The 25,219-nt window shown below is 40.6% G+C and overlaps 1 protein-coding gene across 6 annotated transcripts in view; it reads left to right on the top strand.

Moving 5' to 3' along the window:
• Positions 1 to 25,219, top strand: part of LOC138852422 (zinc finger protein 84-like) — a 75,895-nt gene that overhangs the window by 2,759 nt on the left and 47,917 nt on the right. For 4 of the 6 annotated variants that reach the window (XR_011391743.1, XM_070083061.1, XM_070083060.1 and 1 more), the window contains exon 2: positions 24,274 to 24,377. The exons of the other annotated variants lie outside the window; for them this stretch is intronic. The gene's annotated coding sequence lies outside the window, so the exon portion shown is untranslated. The remainder of the gene's footprint in view (positions 1 to 24,273; positions 24,378 to 25,219) is intronic. 6 annotated transcript variants of the gene reach the window in all.

Genomic DNA, 25,219 nt, shown 5'->3' on the forward strand with positions numbered 1-25,219 from the left:
TGGTTCGGACATGTAGAGAGAATGGAGCGAAACAGAATGACTTCAAGAGTGTATCAGTCTGTAGTGGAAGGAAGGCGGGGTAGGGGTCGGCCTAGGAAGGGTTGGAGGGAGGGGGTAAAGGAGGTTTTGTGTGCGAGGGGCTTGGACTTCCAGCAGGCATGCGTGAGCGTGTTTGATAGGAGTGAATGGAGACAAATGGTTTTTAATACTTGACGTGCTGTTGGAGTGTGAGCAAAGTAACATTTATGAAGGGATTCAGGGAAACCGGCAGGCCGGACTTGAGTCCTGGAGATGGGAAGTACAGTGCCTGCACTCTGAAGGAGGGGTGTTAATGTTGCAGTTTAAAAACTGTAGTGTAAAGCATCCTTCTGGCAAGACAGTGATGGAGCGAATGATGGTGAAAGTTTTTCTTTTTCGGGCCACCCTGCCTTGGTGGGAATCGGCCAGTGTGATAATAAAAAAAAAAAAAAAAATACTTTTGGGGCACTACTCGTACGAAGTATATATATGTTTGGACCGTTTAGGGGTTAAGAATTTACCTAAAGATGAGTATTTAGATCCATCAATGACTATTTCTGTTGTTTACCTGGAGTTTACCTGGAGAGAGTTTCGGGGGTCAACGCCCCCGTGGCCCGGTCTGTGACCAGGCCTCCTGGTGGATCAGCGCCTGATCAACCAGGCTGTTGCTGCTGGCTGCACGCAAACCAACGTACGAGCCACAGCCCGGCTGATCAGGAACTGACTTTAGGTGCTTGTCCAGTGCCAGCTTGAAGACTGCCAGGGGTCTGTTGGTAATCCCCCTTATGTGTGCTGGGAGGCAGTTGAACAGTCTCGGGCCCCTGACACTTATTGTATGGTCTCTTAACGTGCTAGTGACACCCCTGCTTTTCATTGGGGGGATGGTGCATCGTCTGCCAAGTCTTTTGCTTTCGTAGTGAGTGATTTTCGTGTGCAGGTTCGGTACTAGTCCCTCTAGGATTTTCCAGGTGTATATAATCATGTATCTCTCCCTCCTGCGTTCCAGGGAATACAGGTTTAGAAACCTCAAGCGCTCCCAGTAATTGAGGTGTTTTATCTCCGTTATGCGCGCCGTGAAAGTTCTCTGTACATTTTCTAGGTCGGCAATTTCACCTGCCTTGAAAGGTGCTGTTAGAGTGCAGCAATATTCCAGCCTAGATAGAACAAGTGACCTGAAGAGTGTCATCATGGGCTTGGCCTCCCTAGTTTTGAAGGTTCTCATTATCCATCCTGTCATTTTTCTAGCAGATGCGATTGATACGATGTTATGGTCCTTGAAGGTGAGATCCTCCGACATAATCACTCCCAGGTCTTTGACATTGGTGTTTCGCTCTATTTTGTGGCCAGAATTTGTTTTGTACTCTGATGAAGATTTAATTTCCTCATGTTTACCATATCTGAGTAATTGAAATTTCTCATCGTTGAACTTCAGCCCACTGAAAGATTTGGTTGATGTCCGCCTGGAGCCTTGCAGTGTCTGCAATGGAAGACACTGTCATGCAGATTCGGGTGTCATCTGCAAAGGAAGACACGGTGCTGTGGCTGACATCCTTGTCTATGTCGGATATGAGGATGAGGAACAAGATGGGAGCTAGTACTGTGCCTTGTGGAACAGAGCTTTTCACCGTAGCTGCCTCGGACTTTACTCTGTTGACGACTACTCTCTGTGTTCTGTTAGTGAGGAAATTATAGATCCATCGACCGACTTTTCCTGTTATTCCTTTAGCGCGCATTTTGTGCGCTATTACGCCATGGTCACACTTGTCGAAGGCTTTTGCAAAGTCTGTATATATTACATCTGCATTCTTTTTGTCTTCTAGTGCATTTAGGACCTTGTCGTAGTGATCCAGTAGTTGAGACAGACAGGAGCGACCTGTTCTAAACCCATGTTGCCCTGGGTTGTGTAACTGATGGGTTTCTAGATGGGTGGTGATCTTGCTTCTTAGGACCCTTTCAAAGATTTTTATGATATGGGATGTTAGTGCTATTGGTCTGTAGTTCTTTGCTGTTGCTTTACTGCCCCCTTTGTGGAGTGGGGCTATGTCTGTTGTTTTTAGTAACTGAGGGACGACCCCCGTGTCCATGCTCCCTCTCCATAGGATGGAAAAGGCTCGTGATAGGGGCTTCTTGCAGTTCTTGATGAACACAGAGTTCCATGAGTCTGGCCCTGGGGCAGAGTGCATGGGCATGTCATTTATCGCCTGTTCGAAGTCATTTGGCGTCAGGATAACATCGGATAGGCTTGTGTTAATCAAATTTTGTGGCTCTCTCATAAAAAATTCATTTTGATCTTCGACTCTCAGTCTGGTTAGCGGCTTGCTAAAAACTGAGTCATATTGGGACTTGAGTAGCTCACTCATTTCCTTGCTGTCATCTGTGTAGGACCCATCTTGTTTAAGTAGGGGCCCAATACTGGGCGTTGTTCTCGATTTTGGTTTGGCATAGGAGAAGAAATACTTTGGGTTTCTTTCGATTTCATTTATAGCTTTTAGTTCTTCCCGCGATTCCTGACTCCTAAAGGATTCTTTTAGCTTAAGTTCGATGCTTGCTATTTCTCTGACCAGTGTCTCCCTGCGCATTTCAGATATATTGACCTCTTTTAGCCGCTCTGTTATTCTTTTCCGTCGCCTGTAAAGGGAGCGCCTGTCTCTTTCTATTTTACATCTACTCCTCCTTTTTCTTAGAGGAATAAGCCTTGTGCATACATCGAGTGCCACCGAGTTAATCTGTTCTAGGCATAAGTTTGGGTCTGTGTTGCTTAGTATATCTTCCCAGCTTATATCGGTTAGGACTTGGTTTACTTGGTCCCACTTTATGTTTTTGTTATTGAAGTTGAATTTGGTGAATGCTCCCTCGTGACTAGTCTCATTTTGTCGGTCTGGGGCTCCACGCATACATGTCTGAACCTCAATTATGTTGTGATCTGAGTATATTGTTTTTGATATGGTGACATTTCTTATCAGATCATCATTGTTAGTGAATATGAGGTCTAGTGTATTCTCCAGTCTAGTAGGCTCTATTATTTGCTGGTTTAAATTGAATTTTGTGCAGAGATTTAAAAGCTCGTGTGAGTGTGAGTTTTCATCAGAGCTGCCTCCTGGTGTTATTACTGCAACAATATTATTTGCTATATTCCTCCATTTTAGGTGCCTTAAGTTGAAATCCCCCAGGAGCAAGATGTTGGGTGCAGGAGCTGGAAGGTTTTCCAGACAGTGGTCAATTTTTAACAGCTGTTCCTGGAATTGCTGGAATGTTGCATCCGGAGGCTTGTAGACTACCACAATGACTAGGTTTTGGTTCTCGACCTTTACTGCTAAAACTTCCACTACGTCATTTGAGGCATTAACCCTTTGACTGTTTCAGGCCCCTCTCTGAAACTGTCATTCTATGTCGCTCAATTTTTGAAAAAAAAAAAAATTATTTTTTCTTATGAAATGATAGAGAATCTTTTCCCGATGGTAATGACACCAAAAGTTCGAAATTTGGTCGAAAACTCGTGGAATTATGCTCTCGCAAAGTTAGCGGTCTCGGCGACATATGCGTATCGGCGATTTCGCCGACTTTGAGCCCAATTTTCAGCCAATTCCAGTGTTCCAGTTGACCAAACTCATAGCTATTTCTTTAGAACTCCATTTTATCTATCAGCTGAGTAAAAGAAACCTCCCATTTACTAATTTGGACTACCCAATATGGTGGTCAGAAATTGGCAATTTGGCCAATTTCACGCAAAATAAAAAAGATGCCAATTTCAAAATAGGGTCCAGAATAAACAAGTTAGACATTCGTGGCACTAAAATAACATATGCTCTGTTCATTAGTCACATCTCTAGGCCCCTCTTATATTATTATTGCTTTCTATTTTGATTTTTTATTCATACAAAAAAATACAAAATTTACTGTTATGCAGACGACTGCATTATTGTAAAAATGGTATAAATAATATCAGCGCACTAGTGAAAGAATATTAGACTCCCCAGTTGATGTGTATTGGACGTGTGGTGTGATTTATTTACTCTTGAACATTGGTAAAAATCGAACATTTCCGCTACTTTGAGCTCAGTTTCAAGGTCGTTTTCATCATAAAAGTAAGGAAAATCATCTCTATTTCTGTAATATGTTTTCCATTTTATCACCTAAGACCATGAAAACGCGAATACAACGATAAATACTATACGAAAATACACCTCAAAGTCGCCATTTTATTCCAAAAAAACGATCAGAGTTTTTTTTTTCTCATTACGCAATGTGTGCTGCAGGATTTTTTTTATGTGGTGCACACTGACCACACAGACCCATTCTCTCACATGTGGGCCTACCAGCTTTCTCCCACTTGATTTGAAGCCGCTAGAATTATTGAGTATATATACGTCAGAAACATTGGCTCGTAAGACGTATTTATACGTCGAAAACAGTCAAAGGGTTAAGCAGTTCTGTGCAAACAAGTGACTCTGCAATGTACAGGCCAACCCCCCCCCTTTTGCCTGTTCACTCTGTCACATCTGTATAGGTTGTAACCTGGGATCCATATTTCGTTGTCCAAGTGATCCTTTATGTGTCTGCAGTATTTACACAGATTTCTGCTGTGTTCAAGTAGTCTGTTTCTTCTGGCATAATGTGAGCTTTTTGCTGAGGCCAGTTATTTTCATTAGAGAGTCAGTTCGGTCCTTGGAGCCATAATCTATTATCCACAGATTTCTTGAGTGGGACACCACGTGACAACATGTCAGCTGGATTCTCTTGGGTAGAGACATGGAGAAAGAGATAATTTCTCTGCATCTCTTTTATTTCTGCTACTCTATTCTGTACATAGACCAACTTACTCTTATTTCTTAACCACTGGAGAACTTCTTCATTATCACTCCAGATCACGGTTTTTTCAATAGTGAGATGATCAAGTACTTTGTTGAGATAGACAGCTAATTTTGTACCTACATAGAGTGCTGTCAGTTCCAATTGTGGTACTGTTCTGACCTTCAAGGGTGCAACCCTGGCATTTGAAGTAATTAGTGTACTTCCTTCAGCATTACTCATGTAAGCTACAGTGCCATAACCTCTGGTTGACGCATTACAAAACACATGTAATGTGTACTTTTTCCCTCATGAACTATTTGTCTGGGAAATTGAATTTGATAAAGTTGTTTAAACTCCGTGGATATTTCATCCCATGCTTGACTCATTTCTAGAGGCAAGTTGTCATCCCTTCCGATTTTGAGCTTCCATGGATCTTGCATAAGCATTTTACCTTTTATGGTAATTGGTGAGACACGTCCTAGAGGATGAAAACATTGTGATACCTCTGACAGTAAACTATGTTTGGTGAGTGTACTGCATGATTTATTGTTTATCCTTTTGAGACTCAAAGTGTCTTCATGTGTGTTCCAATTAAGTCCCAGCATATTGTTGCAATCAGGAATTTCAGTTTCAGGGAAATCTTCTTTGATACGTTCCCTTAATTGCATTGAATTTGTATTCCACATCCTTAGAGGCATATTTGCTTCTTTCATCTCCTTGTTAGCTTCTCTGTATAAGGATTTCAAATCCTCCTCTTTATTCACAGTACCTTGAAGATTGTCCACATAGAAACTTTTCTTTAAGATCTCTTTGAAGGGACTTTCAGATTTCTTCAAATGTGTATTTAGAGTAGCTTCTAGTAAGAATGGAGAGGATGTTGCACCAAATAATGCTGATCTGAAACGATAAGTTTTCACAGGACTTTGAGGATCATGTGGATTTTCAGGCCACAAGAATCGAGTATAATCTGTATCTATTTCTTGTAGTCCGACTCTTAGGTCGTATTGTGCCTTTTTTTGTTATTTATCTTAGGGAAGCTTTGGAAATATCAGCCATGTAGGCATATGGGTTTGTGTGAAATTTCATAAGCATGTCTCCAAACAGTCATTAAGACTTGCTACATCTTTATTTGCACGTGCGCTGCAATTATATACAACACATAGTGGAGTGATTTCAGAATCTTTTCTGACTCCATGGTGCGGGAGATAATGAGCTTCTATCTTCAACTTATCTTCGACTACTTCCTCAATGAATTTATTGTCCAACTGTTCTTGTATGATATTATCATAGACAGTCAGTAGCTCTGGATTGTTCCTAAGCTCATGTATTTGTACTTTCATTTTTCCAAAAGCCATGTGATAATTACTAGGCAGATGTGGTGGATTTAATTTCCATGGTAACTTAACCCAATGCTGTCCTTCTTCATATTTGACAGTGTCCAAATATTGCTTATAAGTCTGAGACTCTTGTGAGCTTAGTTTACTTACATCAATAGGTATCGGATGTAAATCCCGCAGCTTGTCAACTGGTTCATTCATTTTTTCCAGTAATGATAGTTTTTGCTGTGGTACATGATCAGCGGTTATTCTTGTTACTAGTACATTTTCCACTGAATCAATATCAGCTTCTTTCCCACTTTGAGAGGGAATGGGACCACATATCATGTGGCCTCCTGCTGTTTTCAGCAAGTGAACATCATGTTTACTTACTAATAGTGTCCGTCTGTATGTCAGGACAGGCTAACTTGACCTTAGCTGCTTTCAGCGCTACAACTGTTTTCTTTAATCCCTGGATCTGCACAGACTTAGGCAAATCATCTACTACCACAGCTTCTACTGTCTATTTCTTGTTTCCTAGACCGATAGTGAATCTGGCTAGGTCAGATGTCTGTTTACCAGAATTTTGGAAAAAAACAGCTATATCTAACTGTACTTTGGCATAAGGTTGTTTATTCATTTTATGTAACACCGTTCTTCCTATGAAGGATCTTTGTGAGCCTTGATCAAATAGTGTTAGCACATTGGTTTTGTGTAATTTATTAGATAACTCAAGTCGAGCTATTGGGAGAGCAGTCGCTTTAAACTTATCTCTCACATTTAATGCTGTTGCTTGCTGACTTCCTACTTCTGTGGAAGTCTTCTGCTGTTCAGCAAAATTATTTGGGCATAATGCTGTACGATGCATGCCCTTGCATTTAAAACACTTCTTCAGTGAGCATTTACCTCCCCTGTGTTCTCCTAAACATGTGGTGCACCTTTTCAGCTAATGAGTATGTTGTTTCTATGTCTTCATTGTTGTGTGTTGACTACAATACTGTGCCCAATATGATCCATCACAAAGTACACATTTTGGAGTACATTTATGTGTGACAGTCTGTTTACTGTCTATTGTATTCACAGCTTGATAAATGCCTACATGGGAGTTCCCATTATGTGGTTTAGTGGGAGTAGGTATACTCTTTTTATACTAAGTTGAAGGTTTGTTATCCACAGGATTTGTGGATGTTTCATCTTGTCTCATCGCTTGCATGCAAGAAACTATTGCTTGTAAACCATTGCTAGTTTCTTCTCAAGTAAAATAGCATTTATTGAACATAATATTTAATCGTTCAATAGTTTCTGGTGACAGCTTATCCTGTACAATACCACTGATAAACCAATCACATTGCCTTAGGTCATATTTAGCACCTTGAGATCTGAGACTATTGTCTGTGATCCTAAATGACTGTAAGTCTGAAAAACAATGTTTGGGTAGCTTCAAGCTTGATATTAAGACTGCATGTTTAACCCGTAAATGGTCCAAACGTATATATACGTTCTCTCCCATAGTGCCCCAACTTTTTTTTTTTTTGAGAAAAAAAATTGTTTTTTTTTTAATAGGAAAAAAGAGCACATGGTACCCAGGCATCCCCAATTATTTTAATATGGCACACAGTGAATGTGCACATCCATTCTCTCATGTCTAGGTGACTCAGGCTTATCGTGGCATTGTTGAATGTATTACAAAAAAATATATACGTTTGGGGCACTAGCGGTAAAAACGTATATATACGTTTGGACTGTTTACGGGTTAACCCTGGCCTTGTCAGCATCAAGGTAATTGTCTGCTAAGACATGTAAGGCTATTTGATAATTGCCTTGGAAAATAGGCAATGGCAAGGTAGGTAAGCTTGGTAATGGGACACCTGTTGTGGCAGTTGTAGTTTCAGGTATAACAGGTGTTTGACCACTAGTTACAGTAGCTCTCTGTGACAGCTTTGCGGCAGGTAGCCTGTTCTCCTTTCCACCTTAATTGTTGATCACTAAAAGTATCCAAAACATTTTTAATATCATCCTCAGATGGATTTGATTCTAGGAATTTACTGTCATATTTTCCATAATCTGAATTAATTATTTCCAGACCCTGTGTAAGTAATTCCAATTTTACCTCAAAATCGTCAAACTCTATGTTTGTATCTTGAGTTAACCCTATACAAACTGACATCAGATTTTCTAATTGTGTAGTCTTAGTCTGTAAAGAGTGAAACCGAGTTTTCAAACAAGCCATTTTAATGTGAATACTATGTGAATAGTAGGTTGGTAGACAGCAACCACCCAGGGAAGTACTACCATCCTGCCAGATGACTGTGAAACAGAAACCTGTAACTGTTTTGCATGATGGTAGGATTGCTGGTGTCTTTTTCTGTCTCATAAACACGCTAGATAACAGGGATATCTTGCTACTCCTACTTACACTTTGGTCACACTTCACAGACACGCACATGCATATATATATACATACATCTAGGTTTTTCGCCTTTTTCTAAATAGCTCTTGTTCTTTATTTCTTCTATTGTCCATGGGGAAGTGGAAAAGAATCTTTCCTCTGCAAGCCATGCGTGTCGTATGAGGCGACTAAAATGCCGGGAGCGATGGGCTAGTAACCCCTTCTCCTGTAGACATTTACAGTGGAACCTCAAAAATCGAACATATCACATATCGAATGTTTCGAAAATAAGACCATTTTTTCGGACAAACTGTGTCCCTATTATCGAACGCGCCCCTATTTTCGGACCACCGGGTACGGGACCTGTCCGCTGGCCCGCTCTGTCCGTGTCCCCGCGCAGGCACCGTGAGCAGTCTAGCTTTGTTTATGCTTGAGTGAACACTAACCTGCGCTCTCATTCACACGTTTTACGATTATTTAATTGTGTTTAGTGCTTGTGGGGCTGTGAAATAAGCTGCCATGGGCCCAAAGAAACTTGCTAGCGGTACCCCTGTGGTAAAGAAAGTGAGAAACACCATAGCTGTGAAGAAGGAAATAATACAGAAGTATGACATTGGTGTGAGACTTGTTGAGCTTGCCAGGATGTACAGAGGACTGTGGACAGTTATTTTGTGAGAAAGAAACAGACGACTGTGGACAGTTATTTTGTGAGACAGAAACAGACGACTGTGGAGTTATTTTGTGAGACAGAAACAGACGACTGTGGAGTTATTTTGTGAGACAAACAGACGATTGTGGACAGATATTTTGTGAGACAGAAACAGATGACTGTGGACACTTATTATGTGAGACAGAAACAGACGACTGTGGAGTTATTTTGTGAGACAGAAACAGATGACTGTGGAGTTATCTTGTGAGACAAACAGACGATTTTGGACAGTTATTTTGTGAGACAGAAACAGACGACTGTGGACAGTTATTTTGTGAGACAGAAACAGACGACTGTGGAGTTATTTTGTGAGACAGAAACAGACGACTGTGGAGTTATTTTGTGAGACAGAAACAGACGACTGTGGAGTTATTTTGTGAGACAGACGACTGTGGACAGTTACTTTGTGAGACAGAAACAGATGACTGTGGAGTTATTTTGTGAGACAGAAACAGACGACTGTGGACAGTTATTTTTTGAGACAGAAACAGACGACTGTGGAGTTATTTTGTGAGACAGAAACAGAGGACTGTAGACAGTTATTTTGTGAGACAGGGGTCCAATGACTCTCAAGCTGGTCCTAGTGGCATTAAAATACAGAGAAGGGAAGCAACCCCAGAGAGGGCTTTGATGCCAGAAGTCCTCATGGAGGGGGATTCTCCTTCCAAACAATAACCCCAACTCCCTCTCTCCTCCTCCCTATCTTCCAGATGCCATCACCAATCTTCAATAAAGGTAAGTAAAAATGTTATTTTATATTACTTTACATAATTAAAGACTATAGCATTTGTTGTGTGTATGTAAAACTGTAATTAATCTCTATAAAATGTATTTTTTTGGTGAATATTTTTGGGTTTCTGGAACGGATTAATTGTATTTCCATTATTTCATATGGGAAATATTGCTTCGAATTTCAGACTTTTCGAATTTAGAACTAGCTCCTGGAACGGATTAAGTTCGAAATTTGAGGTTCCACTGTACTAAAAAAGAGAAGAAGAAAAACTTTATTAAACTGGGATGCTTGAATGTGCGTGGATGTAGTGCAGATGACAAGAAACAGATGATTGCTGATGTTATGAATAAAAAGAAGTTGGATGTCCTGGCCCTAAGCAAAACAAAGCTGAAGGGGGTAGGGGACTTTCGGTGGCAGTAAATAAATGGGATTAAATCTGGAGTATCTGAGAGAGTTAGAGCTAAGGAAGGGGTAGCAGTAATGTTGAAGGATCAGTTATGGAAGGAGAAAAGAGAATATGAATATGTAAATTCAAGGATTATGTGGATTAAAGTAAAGGTTGGATGCGAAAAGTGGGTCATAATAAGCGTGTATGCACCTGGAGAAGAGAGGAATGTAGAGGAGAGAGAGAGATTTTGGGAGATGTTAAGTGAATGTATAGGAACTTTTGAACCAAGTGAGAGAGTAATTGTGGTAGGGGACCTGAATGCTAAAGTAGGAGAAACTTTTAGAGAGGGTGTGGTAGGTAAGTTTGGGGTGCCGGGTGTAAATGATAATGGGAGCCCTTTGATTGAACTTTGTATAGAAAGGGATTTAGTTATAGGTAATACATATTTTAAGAAAAAGAGGATAAATAAGTATACAAGATATGATGTAGGGCAAAATGACAGTAGTTTGTTGGATTATGTATTGGTAGATAAAAGACTGTTGAGTAGACTTCAGGATGTACATGTTTATAGAGGGGCCACAGAGATATCAGATCACTTTTTAGTTGTAGCTACACTGAGAGTAAAAGGTAGATGGGATACAAGGAGAATAGAAGCAACAGGGAAGAGAGAGGTGAAGGTTTATAAACTAAAAGAGGAGGCAGTTAGGATAAGATATAAACAGCTATTGGAGAATAGATGGGCTAATGAGAGCATAGGCAATGGGGTCGAAGAGGTATGGGGTAGGTTTAAAAATGTAGTGTTAGAGTGTTCAGCAGAAGTTTGTGGTTACAGGAAAGTGGGTGCGGGAGGGAAGAGGAGCGATTGGTGGAATGGTGATGTAAAGAGAGCAGTAAGGGAGAAAAAGTTAGCATATGAGAAGTTTTTACAAAGTAGAAGTGATGCAAGGAGGGAAGAGTATATGGAGAAAAAGAGAGAGGTTAAGAGAGTGGTGAAGCAATGTAAAAAGAGAGCAAGTGAGAGAGTGGGTGAGATGTTATCAACAAATTTTGTTGTAAATAAGAAAAAGTTTTGGAGTGAGATTAACAAGTAAGGAAGCCTAGAGAACAAATGGATTTGTCAGTTAAAAATAGGAGAGGAGAGTTATTAAATGGAGAGTTAGAGGTATTGGGAAGATGGAGGGAATATTTTGAGGAATTGTTGAATGTTGATGAAGATAGGGAAGCTGTGATTTCGTGTATAGGGCAAGGAGGAATAACATCTTGTAGGAGTGAGGAAGAGCCAGTTGTGAGTGTGGGGGAAGTTCGTGAGGCAGTAGGTAAAATGAAAGGGGGTAAGGCAGCCGGGATTGATGGGATAAAGATAGAAATGTTAAAAGCAGGTAAAAGAGGGTAAGGTACCTAGGGATTGGAAGAGAGCATGCATAGTTCCTTTGTATAAAGGCAAAGGGGACAAAAGAAAGTGCAAAAATTATGGGGGGATAAGTCTGTTGAGTATACCTGGTGAAGTGTGTGGTTGAGTTATTATTGAAAGAATTAAGAGTAAGATGGAAAATAGGATAGCAGATGAACAAGGAGGCTTTAGGAAAGGTAGGGGGTGTGTGAACCAGGTGTATACAGTGAAACATATAAGTGAACAGTATTTAGATAAGGCTAAAGAGGTTTATGTGGCATTTATGGATTTGGAAAAGGCATATGACAGGGTGGATAGGGGGGCAATGTGGCAGATGTTGCAAGTGTATGGTGTAGGAGGTAGGTTACTGAAAGCAGTGAAGAGTTTTTCGAGGATAGTGAGGCTCAAGTTAGAGTATGTAGGAAAGAGGGAGATTATTTCCCAGTAAAAGTAGGCCTTAGACAAGGATGTATAATGTCACCGTGGTTGTTTAATATATTAATAGATGGGGTTGTAAGAGAAGTAAATGTGAGGGTCTTGGCAAGAGGCGCGGAGTTAAAAGATTAAGAATCTCACACAAAGTGGGAGTTGTCACAGTTGCTCTTTGCTGATGACACTGTGCTCTTGGGAGATTCTGAAGAGAAGTTGCAGAGGTTGGTGGATGAATTTGGTAGGATGTGCAAAAGAAGAAAATTAAAAGTGAATACAGGAAAGAGTAAGGTTATGAGGATAACAAAAAGATTAGGTGATGAAAGATTGGATATCAGATTGGAGGGAGAGAGTATGGAGGAGGTGAATGTATTTAGATATTTGGGAGTGGACGTGTCAGCGGATGGGTCTATGAAAGATGAGGTAAACCATAGAATTGATGAGGGGAAAAGGATGAGCGGTGCACTTAGGAGTCTGTGGAGACAAAGAACTTTGTCCTTGGAGGCAAAGAGGGGAATGTACGAGAGTATAGTTTTACCAACGCTCTTATATGGGTGTGAAGCATGGGTGATGAATGTTGCAGCAAGGAGAAGGCTGGAGGCAGTGTAGATGTCATGTCTGAGGGCAATGTGTGGTGTGAATATAATGCAGAGAATTCGTAGTTTGGAAGTTAGGAGGAGGTGCGGGATTACCAAAACTGTTGTCCAGAGGGGTGAGGAAGGGTTGTTGAGGTGGTTCGGACATGTAGAGAGAATGGAGCGAAACAGAATGACTTCAAGAGTGTATCAGTCTGTAGTGGAAGGAAGGCGGGGTAGGGGTCGGCCTAGGAAAGGTTGGAGGGAGGGGGTAAAGGTTTTGTGTGCGAGGGGCTTGGACTTCCAGCGGGCATGCGTGAGCGTGTTTGATAGGAGTGAATGGAGACAAATGGTTTTTAATACTTGACGTGCTGTTGGAGTGTGAGCAAAGTAACATTTATGAAGGGATTCAGGGAAACCGGCAGGCCGGACTTGAGTCCTGGAGATGGGAAGTACAGTGCCTTCGCTCTGAAGGGTGTTAATGTTGCAGTTTAAAAACTGTAGTGTAAAGCACCCTTCTGGCAAGACATTGATGGAGCGAATGATGGTGAAAGTTTTTCTTTTTCGGGCCACCGTGCCTTGGTGGGAATCGGCCAGTGTGTTGATAAAAAAAAAATAATGTTAATAAAATACTTATAATTCTAGCACCACACTTAGAGTGTTTAAAAAACATTGCACTACTATAAACAGCTGAGTTTTTGTTATGCTCAAGTCAGCAATAATCGAGTCAGACACTACTGACCCACTAAGCTTAACCTCAGGGTCAATGACCTTGAAGGGTACAGGGTACATATGGTTGGACCTTGATGTCAGCTGTCCTGTGTTGATGCGGTCTCAGGTTGAACTGCTGAGTCACAGTAAATAACGTTATGCACTTCATTCACTTAATATCTGTATAAATGTCACTGTATAACTGTAAATCACATGTGTATATTTCTTAAACATATATAAATGTCACTGTTAATATGTATGAAAGCTTACACTTTATATACAGTGGACCGTCATTTAGCACGAGTTTATTTGGCACGGTTTGGGTATGATTGAAGAATTGTGGCACAATTTTATGTAACACTTCGTAAGATGAATTTAAAGCGGTTCAGTTTGCTGGAAGGAAAAAAAACTTCCCTTTTAGACCATCCCAGCATTCGTACTTCATACGTGTCCAGTCCAACTTCTCTGCCACAAGCTTGTGATTGTGAATTGTGTTTTGATCTTTTAATTGCTATATCTTGTATCTGCCAAGCAATCATGACACCCATTAGGCATACCAGTGTTGCTCAAAGTGGCAAGAAAAGGTGTATGCATTTTAGTTTTAGAATTAACGAGGGAAACAAAGATATTAGATAAGACATCCTGTGGCCATAATGAAGTGTTACTTTGTACACATAAAAACGAGGTAAACATAAGTTTGTGACTGACTTACTGAATGACTGACTTTCTGAGTTACTTGACTGACTTATGGAATTATTTGACTGACTTACTGAATGACCTGACTGACTTACTGAATGACTTGATTGATTACCAACAGACCCCTGGCAGTCTTCAAGCTGGCACTGGACAAGCACCTAAAGTCAGTTCCTGATCAGCCGGGCTGTGGCTCGTACGTTGGTTTGCGTGCAGCCAGCAGCAACAGCCTGGTTGATCAGGCTCTGATCCACCAGGAGGCCTGGTCTCAGACCGGGCCGCGGGGGCGTTGACCCCCGGAACTCTCTCCAGGTAAACTCCAGGTAAACTTACTGAATGACTTGACTGACTTACTGAATGACTTGACTGACTTACTGAATGACTTGACTGACTTGCTGAATGATTTGACTGACTTACTGAACAACTTGACTGACTTAATGAATTGACTTGACTGACTTACTGAATGACTTGACTAACTTACTGAATGACTTGAGACTTACTGAATGACTTGACTGACTTACTGAATGACTTGACTGACTTACTGAATGACTTGACTGACTTACTGAATGACTTGACTGACTTACTGAATGACTTGAGACTTACTGAATGACTTGACTGACTTACTGAATGACTTGACTGACTTACTGAATGACTTGACTGACTTGCTGAATAAATTGACTGACTTACTGAATGAACTGAGACTTACTGAATCACTTGACTGTCTTACTGAATCACTTGACTGACTTACTGAATCACTTGACTGACTTATTGAATGACTTGACTACTTACTGAATGAATTGAGACTTACTGAATCACTTGACTGTCTTACTGAATGACTTGACTGACTTACTGAATGACTTGGCTGGCTTACTCAGTGACTTGATTGACTTATTGAATAACTTGGCTGACTTACTGAATGACTTGAGACTTACTGAATGACTTGATTGACTTACTGAGTGACTTGGCTGACTTACTGAATGACTTGACTGACTTACTGAGTGACTTAGCTGACTTACTGAATCACTTGACTTACTTAATCATTTGACTGACTTGCTGTATGACTTGAGACTTACAGAATCACTTGACTGACTTACTGAATCACTTGATTGACTTACTGAATCACTTGACTGACTTACTGAACAACTTGATTGACTTACTGAATGACTTGACTGACTTACTGAATGACTTGACTGACTTACTGAATGACTTGAGACTTACTGAATGACTTGAGACTTACTGAATCACTTGACTGACTTACTGAATCACTTGACTGACTTAGTGAATCACTTGACTGACTTATTGAATGACTTGACTACTTACTGAATGAATTGAGACTTACTGAATCACTTGACTGTCTTACTGAATGACTTGACTGACTTACTGAATGACTTGGCTGGCTTACTCAGTGACTTGATTGACTTACTGAATGACTTGGCTGACTTACTGAATGACTTGAGACTTACTGAATGGCTTGATTGACTTACTGAGTGACTTGGCTGACTTACTGAATGACTTGACTAACTTACTGAGTGACTTGGCTGACTTACTGAATCACTTGACTTAATCATTTGACTGACTTGCTGTATGACTTGAGACTTACAGAATCACTTGACTGACTTACTGAATCACTTGATTGACTTACTGAATCACTTGACTGAATTACTGAACAACTTGATTGACTTACTGAATGACTTGACTGACTTACTGAATGACTTGACTGACTTACTGAATGACTTGAGACTTACTGAATCACTTGACTGACTTACTGAATGACTTGACTGACTTACTGAATCACTTGACTGACTTACTGAATGACTTGACTGACTTACTGAATAACTTGACTGACTTACTTAATCACTTGACTGACTTGCTGTATGACTTGAGACTTACAGAATCACTTGACTGATTTACTGAATCACTTGATTGACTTACTGAATCACTTGACTGACTTACTGAACAACTTGATTGACTTACTGAATGACTTGACTGACTTACTGAATCACTTGACTGACTTACTGAATGACTTGACTGACTTACTGAATAACTTGACTGACTTACTTAATCACTTGACTGACTTGCTGTATGACTTGAGACTTACAGAATCACTTGACTGATTTACTGAATCACTTGATTGACTTACTGAATCACTTGACTGACTTACTGAACAACTTGATTGACTTACTGAATGACTTGACTGACTTACTAAATGGCTTGATTCGCTGAATGACAAAGTTAGACACTCCAGTACAACCATCAACTTCAGTACCAGAACCTCTACCATCCACCTCAGCCCAGTAGGACCACAACATAACTCTCCACTCTCTTCACAATCATCCACAAACACCAGCATCCACAATTTTAAGGTAAGAAATACTATTATTTCTGTTATATTTGTAGTCTTAAGCAGTAAAAACAACAAATACATCACAACAATGAACTACAATTACATATTCACTTTTATTTTTGTAAGAAATGGAGGCCTAAAAAAAGTTGTTTGGCTTTTTTGAGGCTCTCAGGAACGTAAGCCTATTTTTCCCCTAAGTTCTTTAGTTCATCTAACACGGTTTTTACCTAACACAGTGTTTTCAGGAACGTAACTTCCATGTTAAATAACAGTCTACTGTAACTTCCTTTAATATAACAGTTAAATCTATAAGAGCAAACATAAACACACTCTCATCTCTTAATTTCTGTCTATAAACATTATAAACACTGTGTATATACACTCAACACAAACTGAACACCATCTGGCTTGATGCTGTCCTCAGCGATTCTTGAGTTTGGTCACCATTTGGTGGCTTGAGTGGGTGCTTGGGTGAGTCAGCCAGCCCTTGTTTTCTTTGGGTCATGGGTGACAACTGGGTGAGCACCTCTCATTTTCTATTGGCTGCCCATTTTCTTTGAGCCTAGAGGGACTCATTTATACTGATTTATATTGTAAAAACACTATTTTTACACCTTTTTTCGAAGGACCTTGGCTTATTAGTTATTTGTACACTGTAGTACAACATATTTGGACCACCATGTGGCCTTTATCCGGTTCGAGCACGACCAACTGTTGAGGGTAATACTACAAGCTATTTCAAAGATTAAATAATGGACTGAAATGGGACTTAGCTTGAAAGACAGCTTTCGCCTACACAGCTGTCCCTGCACGCGATGTCTTGAGAAGCTGGTCATTGTTATCCCTCAAGGGCTGGAAATTAAATAATTATGTGTAAGTTTAATTACCCCTAGGGGGTGTTATGTCAGTAATTTCATTAATGAATACTGACTGGATCTATTGAATCCTATACTCATGTGTGTGGACTCAAAAGTCCGTACCTCACTGCCGACTATCAGATGACTTCAAACCCCTTGTGACACAAGAACTGCACAGTCCTCTGTATGACAAGATAGTTCAAAACCTACCTTGTTAGGTAAGACACATATGCAACAGTTAGGTATCTTTATTTCGAAACGTTTCGCCTACACAGTAGGCTTCTTCAGTCGAGTACAGAAAAGTTGATAGAAGCAGAAGAGACTTGAAGACGATGTAATCAGTCCATCACCCTTAAAGTTTTGAGGTGGTCAGTCCCTCAGTCTGGAGAAGAGCATTGTTCCGTAGTCTGAAACTACGGAACAATGCTCTTCTCCAGACTGAGGGACTGACCACCTCAAAACTTTAAGGGTGATGGACTGATTACATCGTCTTCAAGTCTCTTCTGCTTCTATCAACTTTTCTGTACTCAACTGAAGAAGCCTACTGTGTAGGCGAAACGTTTCGAAATAAAGATACCTAACTGTTGCATATGTGTCTTACCTAACAACCTGTCGGTATTTTATACCATTTTAATGTTCAAAACCTACCTTGCTCTTGTAGCATGAGCTATGGTGTTGTTTACACCTTACTTGACAGGTATCGGTGACTTGATAGAAGCTGAAGTGTCCTTTGGTGTCCACATCTTCCACAGTTTAGGAATACGCACACTGGTACAGGAGGGCCCCGCTTTACGGCGTTCCGCTTTACGGCGTTCCGCTAATACGGACATTTCAAATTATGACCAAAACTCACTATACGGCTCCCCCCACCTGACTTTCTAATACGGTCACCTTGCCCCACCCTGTTTGTTTACATTCTCCATGAGCTCAGTAAGCACTAAGTCTCTCCATTTTGTCTGGAAACTCCAAAATTTCAAATGTTTTTAAAAGTTATTTCATATTTTATATATACTCTGATAATTATACTTATGTATACCTGTACCTAAATAAACTTACATACATCAAGTCATTTAAATGTCGTATATTACGTTAATATACACATTTTCATTAATCCATCCATGATATTTTTTTCAAAATTATATAATAAACACGATGCATAACATATAAATAAGATAAATACACCCCACAGTAGAATAAATAAACATAAATGTGAGCTGTGTAGCAGACGACTTCCACAAGTGGTGATAATAACAATACTGAGTCTCATTAAATGTCGTATATTACGGTAATATACACATTTTCATTAATCCATCCATGATATTTTTTTCAAAATTATATAATAAACACGATACATAACATATAAATAAGATAAATACACCCCACAGTAGAATAAATAAACATAAATGTGAGCTGTGTAGCAGACGACTTCCACAAGTGGTGATAATAACAATACTGAGTCTCATTAAATGTCGTATATTACGGTAATATACACATTTTCATTAATCCAGCCATGATATTTTTTTCAAAATTATATAATAAACACGATACATAACATATAAATAAGATAAATACACCCCACAGTAGAATAAATAAACATAAATGTGATCTGTGGTAGCAGACGACTTCCACAAGTGACGCCATAATAACAATAGTCACGGAGTCTCATTAAATGTCGTATATTACGGTAATATACACATTTTCATTAATCCAGCCATGATATTTTTTTCAAAATTATATAATAAACACGATACATAACATAAAAAGATGATAAATACACCCCACAATAGAATAAATAAACATAAATATAAGATGTGGGAGCCTGGTTTGTTTACTCTGTGCCTGGCCTGTCACCTCTCATGTACTCATTCTTTCTCTCTCTCATTTATTCGTTTTATCTCATTTACTTACTCCTGACCCTACATTAAGACTACAAATATTTTAAGGTAAGTAATGAGTGAACTGTATATACATTTTATCGCTCTGGGATGCTTAAATATCATAGAATAGTATGTGTGGGTGGGGTGGCCTGGTAAGGTAGCCTGGCTGACTACCATACATACCACACTTGATTTCTTACAATAAATACTACTTGTCTCACCCTAGATTAAGACTATAAATATTTTAAGGTAAGTAATGAGTGCACTATGTGTGTATTGTACCTTTTTATTGTTTTTTGATGCCTGGTTCTATTGCTAACTTAATATATGTTAGTGTAAACTTGTTATCTAGTGTTTGTATGCATTTTTAAGTGGAAAAAAAGGGTGTTCCACTTTACGGCGATTTCCGCTTTACGGCGGTAGCCTGGAACCTAACCCGCCGTATAAGTGGGGCCTTCCTGTACACTATGTTCCACAAGGTTTGTCTTTATTATTCACAATAACACTAAAGAAGCTGATCATACCTCTCTGTAAGAGTTTTGATGAGTTATGGAGATTGTCTGAGGTACAGCAATGCACAATTCACTTCCTTTGTTCGTTCTTAGCGTGAAGTGGTATTTACTGCAGCATTATACAGTGGACCCCCAGTTTACGATCAGCTCCCAATGCAACCAATTATGTAAGTGTATTTATGTAAGCGCGTTTGTATGTGTATGTTTGGGGGTCTGAAATGGACTAATCTAATTCACAATATTCCTTATGGGAACAAATTCGGTCAGTACTGGCACCTGAACATACTTCTGGAATGAAATAATATCGTAAACCGGGGGTCCACTGTATATTGCAATCTGAAGACGCCACAGCACCCTACGCTGCCACTGTCCCACGCCACAAAGAAAGAGCTGATCTAGCACAGTTCCCCTCCTTGCCAAACTTCCCCTATGAAGCAATGCTGAATGCTTGATTCTTGCTGGTAATAAAGTGGGTGCAGGATTTCTTTAATTGCCCTGCTAAGGTAAGAGATTGATTGTCTCTTATTTAAACTACACTACTTGCAACACTGGTCTCTTGCAAAGAGTCGTATGACCATGACACGCTCCTACTGCATCTGGGATCATTTACTTGATGTAGCAGCAGTAAACAACATGCTTGCCCCTTCTGAAAGGGCTGGGCCCCTCTGGGCTGAAAGGGGCTGAAGGGGGCCAATACCCCCTCCTGGAGAAAATTTCTCCACAGGCACCGTGCCACTCACCACCTCTTCCTCCATCCCAGCATATTCACCTTCATTATCACTATCAGTGGTTTGGGTTTTGTATCGTGACCTGCCACGACCCTTGCCCCTGACTGCTTATGGCACACTGCCTGAACGTAGGCACTGCTGCCTAAAAGTACGTTTCGACAAATCCTCTTTGGGCATAAAATTGATTTCATCATTGTCACTTATATCACTTTCACTATCGTCAACACCATAAAGCATGAAAAATGATAATTTCCTCTTGCGGAGTTGCCATTATGTGGTAACACTAGCAACCCCAGAAGTGCTGGGCTGAGGGTCTGTTGTGGAAACTCTGGCCACATTAGCCACACTGTCCACACTGACCACCCCAGAGGTGATGGGCTGAGGGTCATCTGGGTTGTCATCAATAGTTTCACTAATTCCTTGATCATTAGTGGCCATATCAGTGTCAAATGCACTAGACTCACATTCTGTTTCACTGTCCAAGAATAGTAGTGTTAATACGACGAGGTGTGAGTGAATCATTGGGGGGGGGGGTTTGCCATGATGTTCACCCAAGACGGAGCTGAAACTAACTGGCGCTACCACGCAGTACCTCGGTGTCCCTGACTTTTTCATGCTGCACACACTGAGGGCACAGACCCATTCTCTCATGTCTAGGTGACTCAGACCTATCGTGCCAAATTTGAAGGAATGAAGATAAGATAAGATAAGATTTCGTTCGGATTTTTAACCCCGGAGGGTTAGCCACCCAGGATAACCCAAGAAAGTCAGGGCGTCATCGAGGACTGTCTAACTTATTTCCATTGGGGTCCTTAATCTTGTCCCCCAGGATGCGACCCACACCAGTCGACTAACACCCAGGTACCTATTTGCTGCTAGGTGAACAGGACAACAGGTGTAAGGAAACGTGTCGAATGTTTCCACCCGCCGGGAATCGAACCCGGGCCCTCCGTGTGTGAAGCGGGAGCTTTAGCCACCAGGCCATCGGGCCACGAAAAATAAAAAAAAAAAACATAAAACATAGCTCTACTTTCAGAGTGCTACACAAGCAAACGTATATCTATGTTTGGACAGTTTAAGGGTTAACTGACTGACAGATTTGACTGACTTAATTGACTGACTGACTTGATTGATTTACTTGACTGACTGACTGACTTGCTTTACTGACTTGACTGATTTACTGACTGACTTTTTCAATGAAGATGGCCCTGAAAGGCTGTTGAGAGCAGCTGATGCCTTACCTTCAGTTGTATAATGTACTGAGGGGTAAAATAGAACAGAAATCCATTACAGAATTTATGCACACTCCTGTACAGCCATCTACTTCAGTACCAGAACCTCTACTATCCACTTAAGCCCAGTAGGGCCACAGCATAACTCTCCACTCTCTTCACAATCATCCACAAACACCAGCACTCACAATTTAAGGTAAGGAATACTATTATTTCTGTTGCATTTGTAGTCTTAAGCAGTTAAAACAACATAATACATCACGACAATGAACTACAGTTACGCATTCACTTTCATTTTTGTAAAATCTGGAGGTCTAAAAAAAGTTGTTTGGCTTTTTGGGGCTCCCAGCAGTGTAACCCTATTTTTCCAATAAGCTCTTTAGTTTATCCAACACAGATTTACCTAACGCAGCGTTTTCAGGCACATTACTACCGTGTAATATGACAGTCTACTGTATACAGTAGACCCTCATATAGCACGGTAGTTATGTTCCTGAAAATGCTGTGTTAGATATATCTGTGTTATAAAAACTGAAGATCTTAAGGGAAAAATAGAGTTACGTTCCTGGGACCCTCTCCCCAAGAGCCAAACGACTTTTTTTTTAGACATCCAGATCTTACAAAAATAAAAAAGATAATGTTGTTGCTTAAGATAATGTTGAAGATTGAGACACTTGTGCAACATATGGGAATCTTTATTCAGGAAACGTTTCACCACACAGTGGCTTCATCAGTCCAATACAAAGTAGAAAGGCATAAGGAGAGGAGGAGTTTGAGGTAATCAGTCCCTCAGCCTGGAGTCGATGTGTTCAGTCCATCAATCTTGTAGAATGTACAGCATAGGGCCGTAGACGTGGCTTATATACTGTAGTGAGGTGAGGCGAAGCAGGAGGAGGTGGGGTCATAGTGGTATCATCCACTAGTCGAAGTAGGTCTTCGTCCAAAGGTTGGACAAGTGTTGAAGAATTCTTTGTAACAAGATCCCATGATGCTGCAGTGTCTGACAGTTGTGATGAATGGTTTGAAAAACCGACAAGTTGAAGATTGAGACACTTGTGCAACATATGGGAATCTTTATTCAGGAAACATTTCGCCACACAGTGGCTTCATCAATCCAATACAAAGTAGAAAGGCGTAAGAAGAGGAGGAGTTTGAGGTAATCAGTCCCTCAGCCTGGAGTTGATGTGTTCAGTCCATCAATCTTGTAGAATGTACAGCTATGACCCCACCTCCTCCTGCTTCACCTCACCTCATTACAGTATATAAGCCACGTCTACGGCCCTATGCTGTACATTCTACAAGATTGATGGACTGAACACATCGACTCCAGGCTGAGGGACTGATTACCTCAAACTCCTCCTCTCCTTACGCCTTTCTACTTTGTATTGGATTGATGAAGCCACCGTGTGGCGAAACGTTTCCTGAATAAAGATTCCCATATGTTGCACAAGTGTCTCAATCTTCAACTTGTTGGTTTTTCAAACCATTCATCACACATAAGATAATGTTGTTGCTTAATACTAACAAATGCAACAGAAATAATATTTACCTTAAATAGTGGTTCCTGGTGTATGTCAGTGATTGTGAAGAGACTGGAGATGCATGGTGTGGCCCTACTGGGCTGAGGTGGATGGTTGTTGGTTGTCAGCAGAAGTGGATGGTTGAGGTTCTGATACTAAAGTTGATGGTTGTATTGGAGTGTGCATAATTTCTGTAATGGATCTCTGGCTTCTTTTACCCTGCAGTACATAACACATTACTCCAGAAGCTTGAAACTGCCAGATTGCAGTCAGAGTCCATTGATGAAACTAGTTTTTTCATCACTTTAATTGTGCAGTTACACTTGAATGATTTAATAACTCCTCGATTCAGTGGTTGTATTAAAGATGTTGTATTTGGAGGTAGAAATACAACTTTTACATGTTGATCACATCCAGCAAAAGTTCTGGATGAGTATGGGAATTATCAAGAATGAAGAGAGCCTTGAATGCAAGGTTCTTGCTGTGCAGGTAAAACTTGACTGCAGGAATAAAGTGATGGTTAAACCAGTCAATAAATATTTCCTCTGTCATCTATGCTGACTAGGTTGACCTCCAAATTACTGGTAAGGTGTTTTTATCTACACATTTCAAAGCATGAGGATTCTTAGAGTGGTAAATAACCACGGGCTTACACTTGAAATCACCTGATGCATTACTGCAAAGGAGCAAGGTGAAGTGATCCTTTGCTGCATTGATGCTTGGTACACTTTTCTCTAGCTGACTGATGCAAGCTCTTGTTGGCATTTTCTTCCCCAAAAACTTGTCCCATCAGCACCTTGTCTCTGGACTGAGAACCACTCTCGCCCACTGACCATCAGACCATCATACACATGTTGTATTGCAACTCAAAACTAAATTTCTTTAAGAGGGTAAATTCACACTCAAAATTATTTTAGCTCAATGGACTACTGTATAATGTTCAGATATGCTAGAAGAAAGTTCTCAGAAGAGCTGATAGTCTGGATACTTTAATATCAGATATTTAGCATGAGTTAATTTGAATATCTCATGTTGTGATAACCTGTCTTTTGTTTTTACAGATCCACCAAACTTCTAAAGAGGTGCATGAGTACTGCCAACACACAGTTTCGAAGGCTTATGTAACTGGCAAGCTCACATGGATTTATATACTGACACCATTATCGTAAGTTCTATGTGTATGTCATAAGGAAAACACTTTGAAAATCATATCAACATCCTCAGTTTCACCATCACAGCCACTGTTCATATCACTTCGCATCCAGATGTTGCAGGGCTGGATTTATAAGGGGGCAACTGCCCCAGGCCCCCCTGCCAGAGGAGCCCCCAGACGAAGGACTTCCTTTATAAAAGGAATTAACAAAGTGTGTGTGGGGGGCATCAGAGAATAGAAAGAAAGGCTGCCCCTCCACCCTCTCTCCCTTTGAATAACTTGACTTAACTATTTCTGGTTAGCATCAGTTTAGAGGTAAATGACCAGATATTGAAGCCAGAGGCGAACAGGGTGTGCATGCGTGTGTGTGTGTACTCACCTAGTTGTGGTTGCAGGGGTCGAGTCCCAGCTCCTGGCCCCGCCTCTTCACTGGTCACTACTAGGTCACTCTCCCTGAACCGTGAGCTTTATCATACCTCTGTTTAAAGCTATGTGTGGATCCTACCTCCACTACATCGCTTCCCAAACTATTCAACTTCCTGACTACTCTGTGGCTGAAGAAATACTTCCTGACATCCCTGTGATTCATCTGTGTCTTCAACTTCCAACTGTGTCCCCTTGTTGCTGTGTCCCATCTCTGGAACATCCTGTCTTTGTCCATCTTGTCAATTCCTCTCAGTACAGTGGACCCTCGACCAGCGATGGCATCGTCTAACGTTAAATCCGACTAGTGATACATTTTAATGCAAAAATTTTGCCTCGACTAGCGCTAAAAAACTCTACCAACGCAATTCGTTCCATTCGAGACACGTCCACTTGTGGCCAGTGTTTACAAGTCAGCCTGCCACCGCGGT

The sequence above is a fragment of the Cherax quadricarinatus genome, chromosome 8 (assembly GCF_038502225.1).
Source record: "Cherax quadricarinatus isolate ZL_2023a chromosome 8, ASM3850222v1, whole genome shotgun sequence".
NCBI lineage: Eukaryota > Metazoa > Arthropoda > Malacostraca > Decapoda > Parastacidae > Cherax > Cherax quadricarinatus.